Genomic DNA, 10940 nt, shown 5'->3' with positions numbered 1-10940 from the left:
AAATAATTAATTTATATCCAATGCAGTAAAAGAATATCATTTACTGATTTTTATACTGAATTGTAAATTTCTGATAAAGTTTTAAATAACAAAAGAAAACTGTGTACAACCCCATTTTTGGTTGAACTTGTAGACAACGAAAGCAAAGTGTTCAGCCCAGACCATTCAAAGATAGTTCTGCGTTAAACGCTGTTTTTGGTTAAAGATTGAAGGTTGGATCTTAACAATTTGATTTTAATGTTAACTGAACAATAAACATTATACAGAGATAACAGGGTGACAATCTCAGGATTTGTCTTTACACATATGGGATAATATTTTATTTTAATCGCTTGACAACTATTTCCACTTTCCCCAATGTATATTACAGTTAAATTAAAGATTTGCCCCTATTTCTTGATAGAAGATTTAGTAATTGGAACTTTTTACTAGCAATATAATCAACTTGTCAATCCTCCATATCAGTAGACATACATTTCTTATTTGAAAACATTTAATCAATATCAAACTTATTTAAATGATATGTATAAACATTCAGAAAATAGAATTATACCAGTTTGGAACGGTTTGATCAGGAACGACAAGAAGAATCAACAATGTCTTTTTCAACTGATTTTGACAGGTCGTTCTTATGTTGTACTGTAATACCACTGTCTCGTGTTAGGGGGCGGGTTGGAATCCCCCTATCATGTTCAACTCCGCCAAATTATGTGTGTATGTGCTTGTCATAAGTCAGACGCCTGTAATTCAGTTTTACATTATCATTTCGGGGCCTTTTATAGCTGATTATGGTTTATGGGTTTTGCTCGTTGTTGCAGGCCGTAAGACGACCTACACTAGTAAATGTGCCACACATGATAATCGTGCGAAAATCATGCGTAAATCATGCGTTTTTTTCGCACGGAAAACGCCACAATCGAGCTACATCCGATAATCGTGTGTAAATTTCACGCATGATTTTCGCATGATTCCCGCACGAAAATTATACGTATAGAGGTACGTGCGTATTACATGGAATAAATTTACGCATGAGAATCATGTGTTTATCAAAACACATGAGAATCATGTGTTTATCAAAACACATGATTATCGTGCGTAGTCATGATCAATTATGTAGTGAATTATTTTATTGTTTTTATTGTCTGGATTTGATAACTTCTTTTTTTTTGTTAATGTTTTGCCAACTTTTGGTATCTTCCATTTTCAATTTTATACCAATAAGAATTGATTTTTTTTGGAAAAAATATATATATGTATGGTTTGATTTTTATGTCACAGTTGTATTGCCCGAACTTTCGATGGAACAGTCAATATGTACTTCATTTTAAAGCAATATAGTTGTTATCTGTGTTTCCTTATAGTCACCTAGTGTCCAACTAAAATATGTTTCTAATGCAATATACACATACAAGGATTTTGGTAAAGAAATCTCAGTCATACAATAAATTGTTGCTAAAAAAGGTGAATATTGATGATAACTCTGATTTAAAATCCATTTAAACATTCTACATGTATATTCAAGAGTACAGCAACAATATCCCAAGTATTTTAGTGCTTGCCTCTGGTTCATATAATATTTCATTTTCACATTTTTCAAAACTTGTTAAATTTTTTTCTCTTCTTCTTACATGTCTTATGTTTGGGTCTTTTTATAGCTTGTTTTTTTATTCATTGTTCAAGGACATATGGTGACCTGATATTACTTACTATATCAGTGATATTGTTTGCCTTAAATTAGTGAAGAATAAAGGCTTTTTCCCCTGGAGAAGAATCCCAATTTGAAAAAAAAATGGCTAAAAATTATTCCCAAAAAGACAACTTTTTCCCCAAACAGTGCAGTCTCAGTAGTAATTGTGCATGATTACAAACTGAAAAACACTCATTTATACATTTGTCATGCCTAAAATGACTATATGGGCAGATTTGAGGTTCTATTTATGTATCATCACTGACAAAAAGGGGTCTTATTTCAAAGCAGGGTTTGACTCTTGAAAGGGGGTCTGTAAATTGAACTTTCAGTCAAATTCGTGGTTTATTCTAAATTTCCCAATTTGTTGAAAATTACGCATATTTTCCCAATAAAAAAGGGTAGAGGTAGTTTTGAAAAAAGCCAACAATATCACTGTATATATACATCATTTAAACAACTCTTGTGAATATTTTTCTCATTGGCAATTCAACCGAATTTCTTTACTTTTATATGATCTTTGGATCATATTATATCAAGAGTAATTGTCCTCAACAGTGATTGTGTAAAATATAGTTTCCTTTTTACAGTTTTGAATGTCTCCATTTTCTTCAAACTTTCTAAGTACAACACCAAAATATAAATTTCAAACTTCTAACTTTATTTTCAAGTATTTTTGTTCACAATTTTATTTCTTCAGTTTTCCAAGTACAACATGTACATGAATGTCAAAATAAATGTCTTCTTCATGAATCAAAATATTGGATTTTTCTTGTAATATTTCAAATGTTTGTGAAGTTTTTCCATGTTTGTGAGGTAGTCTTCTATGTCCTATATTGGTTATTCTTCATAGTGTTCACTGTGAATGGTAACTGAAATAAAATATTTAAAAATAATATAAATTCATGAAATTTGACTTCAGTAAATTAAGTAATTCCATAATAATTAAAAGTGTAATTCACTTAAGAGGTTTCAAACAGCTTATAATGTATCCGCATATATAAAAAAAAAAGATGTGGTATGATTGCCAACTGTCTATATCTACAAGAGACCAAAATGACACGGACATTAACAACTATAGTTCACTGTACAGCCTTCAACAATGAGCAAAGCCCATACCGCATAGTTAGCTATAAAAGGCCCAGAAATGATAATGAAAAACAATGATTGCCAATGAGACAACTGTCTATATCTACAAGACACCAAAATGACACGGAAATTAATAACTGTAGGTCACCGTATGACCTTCAACAATAAGCAAAGCCCATACCGCATATTTGGCTTTAAAAGGCAATTCAAACAAGAAAACTAACTGCCTTATTTATATAAAACAAGAATGTGTCCACATTACACGGATGCCCCACTCACACTATCATTTTCTATGTTTACTGGACTGTGAAATTGGAATAAATTCTCTAATTTGGCATTAAAATTAGAATGATCTTATCAAAGGGAACATGTATACTAAGTTTCAAGTTGATTGGACTTCAACTTCATCAAAAACTACCTTGACCAAAAACTTTAACCTGAAGTGGAACAGACGGACGAACAAACAGATGGACGGACGAACGAACAGACGCACAGACCAGAAAACGTAATGCCCCTCTACTATCGTAGGTGGGGCATAAAAATGAAGGAAAAACAAATATGTAACATATAAACAAACTACCACTGAATTAGAGACTTGGGACAGACACATACTTAAATAATGTGACGGGGTTAAACATGTGAGCGGGATCCCAACCCTCCCCTAACCTGGGACAGTGGTATAACAGTACAACATGAGAACTAACTATAACCAGATGCTCCGCAGGGCGCAGCATTATACGACTGCAGAGGTTGAACCCTGAACGGTTGGGGCAAGTATGGACACAACATTCAAGCTGGATTCAGCTCTAAATTTGGATTATGATTAAATAGTTGACACAGCATAGGTTTCTGACACAGAATTAATGTGGTCTAATGAACTTAAAGTTTTTTTTTTGCCTTTGAGCAATTCACTATGCTGTTGAATATTAATCCTCTCAAAAAAATGTTTGAAGAAATTTTCTTTTTATTTATGAAATCTGAAATGAAAATAATTGACCCCCCCGCCCAATTTTTTTTTCACATCCCCCTTTCCCTTATTTCAAAACTGATCTCAATTCAAATTTGTAATGAAGTTTGCAACAATAACTACTCATTTAAATACATCATAAAATGTAAAAAAAGTGCTTGTTATCACGGAATGGTAAAGATTGTTTTAATCTATCAGTTGGTAGTAAAAGTGAATATTATATACTTTGTATATTGTATAAAACAATGATTTAAGTTGATTCAACTACTATTCTGGACAAAGAAAGATAACTCCAATTTAAATCCAATTGGAATTTCTTGCTATTGCACAATATTGTGCAATTAGATATTTCTTGCTATTGTGCAATACTGTGCAATTGAAAATATTCGCTATTGCACAATACTGTGCAATTGAAGATTTCTTGCTATTGCTGAATACTGTGCATTTGAAAATTCTTGCTATTGCACAATACTTAATATAATAATTTTGGATCCTGATTTGGATCAACTTGAAAACTGAGCCCATAATAAAAAAAAAGTACATGTTTAGATTCAGCATATCAAAGAGGCCCAAGAATTCAATTTTTGTTAAAATCAAACTTAGTTTAATTTTGGACCCTTTGGACTTTAATGTAGACCAATTTTAAAACGGGACCAAAAATTAAGAATCTACATACCCAGTTAGATTCGGCATATCAAAGAACCCCAATTATTCAATTTTTGATGAAATCAAACAAAGTTTAATTTTGGACCCTTTTTCCTAAACTGTTGGGACAAAAACTCCCAAAATCAATACCAACCTTCCTTTTATGGTCATAAACCCTGTGTTTAAATTTCATAGATTTCTATTTACTTATACTAAAGTTATGGTGCGAAAACCAAGAAAAATGCTTATTTGGGTCCCTTTTTGGCCCCTTATTCCTAAACTGTTGGTACCTTAACTCCTAAAATCAATACCAACTTTCCTTTTGTGGTCATAAACATTGTGTTTAAATTTCATTGATTTCTATTTACTTAAACTTAAGTTGTTGTGCGAAAACCAAGAATAATGCTTATTTGGGCCCTTTTTTGGCCCCCAATTCCGAAACTGTTGGAACCAAAATTCCCAAAATCAATCCCAACCTTTCTTTTGTGGTCATGAACCTTGTGTTAAAATTTCATAGATTTTTATTCACTTTTACTTAAGTTAGAGTGCGAAATCTAAAAGTATTCAGACGATGACGACGCAGACGCCAACGTGATAGCAATATACAACAAAATTTTTTTCAAATTTTGCGGTCGTATAAAAATCAGTTGAAAAAGGCTTAACTCATCAAATGGACAAAAATACAAGTGGACGTGTTAGTTTTAGAATGTTAAAAAACTACTGTAATGTTTATGTTTATTGTATTTAGGACAGGCAAACTCTTTAATAGTTAGAGAATAGAAACTAAAAAAATCACCATTTTTTTCATTTGTAAAGGGGCATAACTCTATACAATAAAAATGATGTCACCAAAATCCAAAAGTGATCTTAGTTTTGATGTTATACATTTGTACTAATAAGCATTGTGTTTAAGATTCATAACATTTGGTTGAGGCAAACCTTAAGTAAGAGAACTCAGCAGATTGAGAAATTAAGTTTAGGAATTTTTAAGGGGCATTTCTCTAGAACGGTAAAAGGGATGCCACTTAAATTCAAACTTGATCTGCATTTTGTGGTTATAGGCATTGTATACAACAAGTTTTACAACATTTGATTGAGGCAAACTATAGAACTAGAGAATCGAAACCAATTTTGCAACACAAGTATGTAAGGATGTACAGACAGACAAAAATTAAATGCCCCTCTGTTTCAGCATGGGCATAAAAAGGAGATGCACAATAGGATTATGGGAAAAGTTTCAATAAATTATGCATGTTATGAATTATTGGTTTAAGCAGAAAAAAAACCCAAATACACAATACATGTATGTGTGTTCTAGTGGTCAGATAAAACAAAGTTGGTCAGATAAACCAAAATACATGTCATCCAATTTTATAAAATTCCATGTATGTTTGACAAAGTTATTGATGTCCAAAAAACTTTAAAAAGACTAAACCTAATTGTTGACCATACCAAAGACAGAATTTAAAATCGCTATGTCTAGCTTTTGCCACCAAAAAAATCTCTGACAGCAAAAAGCAATACATATATATTCATTAACGCTGTTATGGTTTAATATCCTTCTGATAAGTTCAATATTTTGGCATTTTAAGTCATACTTTTCTAAACTGCTTGAAGTGACAAATGTTATTACACTAAATTCCTTGAACATGTTGAAGGATAGATATTTCAGTTTGAGAAAACAAAATTTTTGCACATTTTTTTTTAAGTACCTATAGCTATTGACAATGATTGATGAGTCTAGTCATTTCTGGTTAATTTTGTAGGTTCTTGCTGTCTTCCATAACTGCATGTTGTTTTAATTTTTTCATTGGTTAACATTTTGTATCCTTATAAGTTACCTTATGGTATGGATTTTGATCATTGTTTAAGGCTGTACAGTGTCAAGTGAATGTTTACATCTTAATGAGCTTTGTCCTATGGTCTTTTAATTGATAGTTGGTCACATTAAAGATCATACCTCATCTCTTCATATTTTATGTATGCTGGTCCATTGAAAAAACTCCAAGGTTACATGTACATAATTTAATTGTTATATTTTTGCAAATACTTAATGAATGGCTATCATCTATTTTGAATTTATTGAACCATAGAACTAATTTTTGACTCTTCACATTGAATAATCCGCGAAAGGAGCAAAGACTGGCGTCCAGAATATGAACTAGCACGCAATAAATTGAATTATGTGAAAATGATAAAACTGTTTGGTTAAAGATGTCGAACGCTATTTGTCATAAATTACCTGAAAAATTTAAGAACAGATCTATAGGAAATATCAGGGTAGCGACTGACGTCTGAGTGAATAGATGAATGAGGCTGAATATTAAAATACTACTTTTTGATAAATATTCCTGGAGCAATGAATATAGAAATTTTCTCGCTCGGACACACACTCCATAATCTAGTATATTATACACTATAATATTATAAGAGCATTTACCTGAATCCAGGGAGGCACTCTACTGTCTTCAAATGGCACTATAGACAAACTCTGTAAAAAATAAAATTGAGAATGGAAATGGGGAATGTGTCAAAGAGACAACAACCAGACCTTACAGTAGACAACAGACGAAGGCCACCAATGGGTCTTCAATGTAGCAGTATGAAGTATGTTTTGCCTGCATGTAATCCTGATAATTATCAATTCAAACTTCAATAAACAGCTGCGCCATGAGCGCATGATAAGCCCTTAGTCTTGTGTGAGAAGTTTTATGCAATAATCATAAATAGTCTCTGAGATACTGCGCGACACGTGGAAAAATCATCCCAAAAACATACAAATCTTTAGATTAATATTAAATAATAAAGTGTGTAAAGTTTTAAGCAATAGTTATTAATTGTTTTAAAGATACAATCATGACAATGGATCATATGAACCCTACCCCCTTTAAAAAAATCAATAACCTTTAATTTAAAAATTTTGAATCATCACCAAAAAGTATACAGGTCTTTTGATTAATATAATTAAGAAGTGTGTGAAGTTTCAAGCAGTAATCAGAAAATATTTTTGAGATACAGCGTGACATGTGAAAAGTACACACCCCTGTTTTAGTTATCAAGTCCTGTAACTCACAAAGTTTAAATCCTATTTCATGTATTTACAACAAAAAGTATACAGACTGTTTGACCATCATAAGAAACAACTATGTTAAGTTTCATGAAATTTGGATAAGCAGTTCTCAAGTTACGGTTTGACATGTAGAAACCAGACAGACAATTATTTGTATACCATAATAAAACCCGTCAAAATTTTTGTCAGACAGGCGTACAAAAAATCTTTAAAACTACATGTACAGAGTCTGACAAGAAAAAATATTCAAACTAAGTTTTCATTTCATTACATACCTCTCATCACACAATTATTCATTGACTGGTGCTCCTCATATTGATATGCACATAAAATCAATATGAAGATCTATGACTCCACTATCTATTTAATCTAGAAAGCAATGCCTAAAATGAATTCTGTTCTGTTGCTTAGCCATGTTAGCTTCTCCTACTTCTTGAAGGACTTGTACTTTCATTGAAAGTGCTAAAAGAAATAATGTTTAAATAAAACCACCAAACTTGCCATGAAAAAGTTTGACTATACAAAAACATTGGAATGTTCTTATCAATAAAATTAAATCAATATGACCCTTGAGTAAAGAGCTGAACAAAAGTGGTTGTATTTTAGCTCTGAATCCGACATAATTTATAATGCCAATCTTGGGGCAATAAGTCATTTAATAATCATGATACATCATTGGCGTAGCTAGGTCATTTCTACATGTACGCCCAAACCTCGGTGATGAGGCCGAAGAAACTGCTGGTAGTGGATATTAAAGCGGGGCATGACTAATTTCAGCTGATTTACTGATTGTTGTTCCTCCGATATCCAATTTTTGATAAATGGTTTCATTTGTGTAGTGCAGTGGCAAATTCCAAAGGGACACATAATTTAAAGCATATTTCTTACTAAATAGATTAGAATGACCAAAGAATAAAAGAACATAGACATATAGAAATTATGCACTTAACCCCCCCCCCCCCTCCCTAAATCCTGTTAATTAAATTCGACGAAGGTTTAACAAAGTAATTGATATGTAATGAATTTTAATTTTATACAGTAAATGCAAAAAGAAATTCCTTTAATCCATAAAATACAGGAAAACTAATCATATATAATTTCGTCAATATGCTCTGGATACTCGTTTGACCATAAACAGTTTTTGTCCAGCTACCGTAAAATTTTACGAAGGTTTGAAAAAGTTATTGACATCTTCTAAAACTTTAACTACACTTTAATTTTTTGTTAAGGGGATGTGTAAGATGTCTTTCTGGTTTTTTTTTAGATTGATGAGTAAGGCCTTGTTCACTAAAATAATAATCCCCAGATAGATATGGGTTTGACATAAAAAAAAAAAAAACTACTAGTCTAGCCCCATCACATTCTGTACATGAGTATCAGCCTGTAATTCAGTGGTTTGGTTTGTTGCTGTATATCATATTTTTGTTTTTTTTGTTCTTTTTTTGTACATAAATTAGTCTAGTAAATTTATTTTGTTTGAAATCTTTTACAAATTTGTCATTTTCATTTGGGGTCTTATATATAAAGCTGTCTATTAGATATGGGCTTTGCTCATTGTTGAAGGATGTACATGATGTAAAGTGACCTATAGTTATTAACTTCTAATTAATCTCTGGTGAAGAGTAGTCTTTTCTCATTAGTGTAAACAATATTGTATTTTGAAAATAATAATGTAAACATTACAATATCATGTGAATCTTGACAGTTTTATTAGGATTGGAAAACAAGTGAATTTTAATTTGTACAAATTTCTCTCTTTTCTCATTGACAATCATACCACTTTTTCATATTTATATATTAATATAACGTACTATTAAATAGACCTTTCATCTCCTCCAGGGGTCCACTTCCTATGTACAACACACAGCCTGACAGCATGACTTTGAGTTGCTAAAAAAAAGTTGAGATATTTTGGCATTACATTTGTTAATATATTTTAAACCTCTGCCTGCTTTAAATTTCCATATGAACATAATTAAGGTATGAATGTTTAAACTTACATATAGCAATTTATTCAAAGATGCCCTGCAGCCCAAGATTGATAAATAGCCAAAAAAAATCCCAATGTTTTTTTTTACAAATTTTAAAACATAATTAAAATAACCTTTGAACCAGTCGACTCAGATTTCAAAAATTGTGGCGCCAATGAATTTCTTTATTTTGTGCTCTTTCACAATATTTAATTTATTTTTTGGTATATTTTCTTTACTTTATATTTTGGCTGGCCTTTATCATTGTTATAGCATTGACTTTTTTGTTACCCATTTAACATGTTTTAACTGTGTTCGTTTGACTTTTCTTTAATATTCATCTGGATTTTACAAAATTTCAAAAGTGCCTGAAGTTGGGATTTGGCAGTTAGTATATTTGACAGGATTACACACTTTTTATTTAGTGGGGGGATTTTTTTAAGTGGGGACCGGGCGAGTTAGTGAAAAAGTGTAAGTCCCCTGTGGGGAGATTTGTCAGCAGGTCGAGTTGTCTTGCTTCCGTTCTTGGACTGATTAACGGGTTTACATGAATCACAGGGGTTTGTTACACTTTTCCGGGTTTACAATGCAACCACGATTTATCAGGGTTCGTATGGATGGATAGTAAACCCGGCAAATTGTAACAAACCCCTGTGCATGCATAACATTTGACATATACGCCGGTATAAATTCAAAAGGTTGTAAATTATAGCACTAGTATCTGCTCTTATCCATTTAAAACAAGTTTAAGATTATATTTACCTTTCGTTGCGCTTTCCAAGTACAAAAAGTGGGTACATAAATCCATCAATGTTCCAGTTGGTTTGGATCTTGTTCATTTCTATTTTTTGGTCGCCGGTTTCTTACATTTATACTAAACTTTTGACCTCTCAGTTTGAATAAATAAAAGAGTCTTGTATTATCTTTCTGGCGGTCCCTTTCTGGCTGCCTCTGTCCAATCTTTTTAAAATACAGTTAAGAAAATCAAATCAGCAGACGCACGAGCGTCCATTTTTGCGTCATAGTATAAAAAAAAATGGCAACGGTGAAAAGTTTCCGGGTTTTCGTATTAAACGTGCAAAGATGTCTACGTAGTTTTCTAGTTTGGTTTACGGATGGATATATGAGCATGAGAGTTAGTCTGGAATCAATAATGGGGATATATATTGTATAGAGAATAATGAACAAAAAAGTGCAGAAGAAAGGACAAAAAGAATTGATATTGAATAAGCAATAATTATATAATATCATAGGCCTACTGCCGGACTGATTATTATTTATTTCTTTTAAGTCATTCACTTTTTTTACATTTTGTTGTTTTCCATGATTCAGAATCAAATTACTCCGCTGACTCCTTTTGTGATGTGGGATGTAGTGTGTTTGTGGAGGAGAGGGGAGAGGGAATTTGGGGGAAATTGACAATTTGAATTAATCAAATCAGAGAATTAAGAAATCTCAGTAAGAGTGTAAATAAATAAAATACAATACATAGGAATACTCTTGGTTTGTTAG

The 10940-nt window shown here is 31.9% G+C and overlaps 1 long non-coding RNA gene across 1 annotated transcript; it reads right to left on the bottom strand.

Annotated features, from left to right (window-relative positions):
* Positions 1–2327: 2327 nt before the first annotated feature.
* LOC139494856 (uncharacterized) lies at positions 2328–10249 on the bottom strand. Its single transcript, XR_011657182.1, has 5 exons — positions 10191–10249; positions 9270–9348; positions 7734–7920; positions 6829–6879; positions 2328–2559 (listed from the first exon to the last, which is right to left on the bottom strand). It is a non-coding gene; the product is annotated as an uncharacterized lncRNA (long non-coding RNA).
* Between the last annotated feature and the right edge of the window lie 691 nt (positions 10250–10940).

The sequence above is a fragment of the Mytilus edulis genome, chromosome 11 (assembly GCF_963676685.1).
Source record: "Mytilus edulis chromosome 11, xbMytEdul2.2, whole genome shotgun sequence".
Lineage (NCBI taxonomy): Eukaryota > Metazoa > Mollusca > Bivalvia > Mytilida > Mytilidae > Mytilus > Mytilus edulis.
Note: the sequence above shows the minus strand (reverse complement) of the source record. Positions and strands in the feature narration are given on the sequence as shown.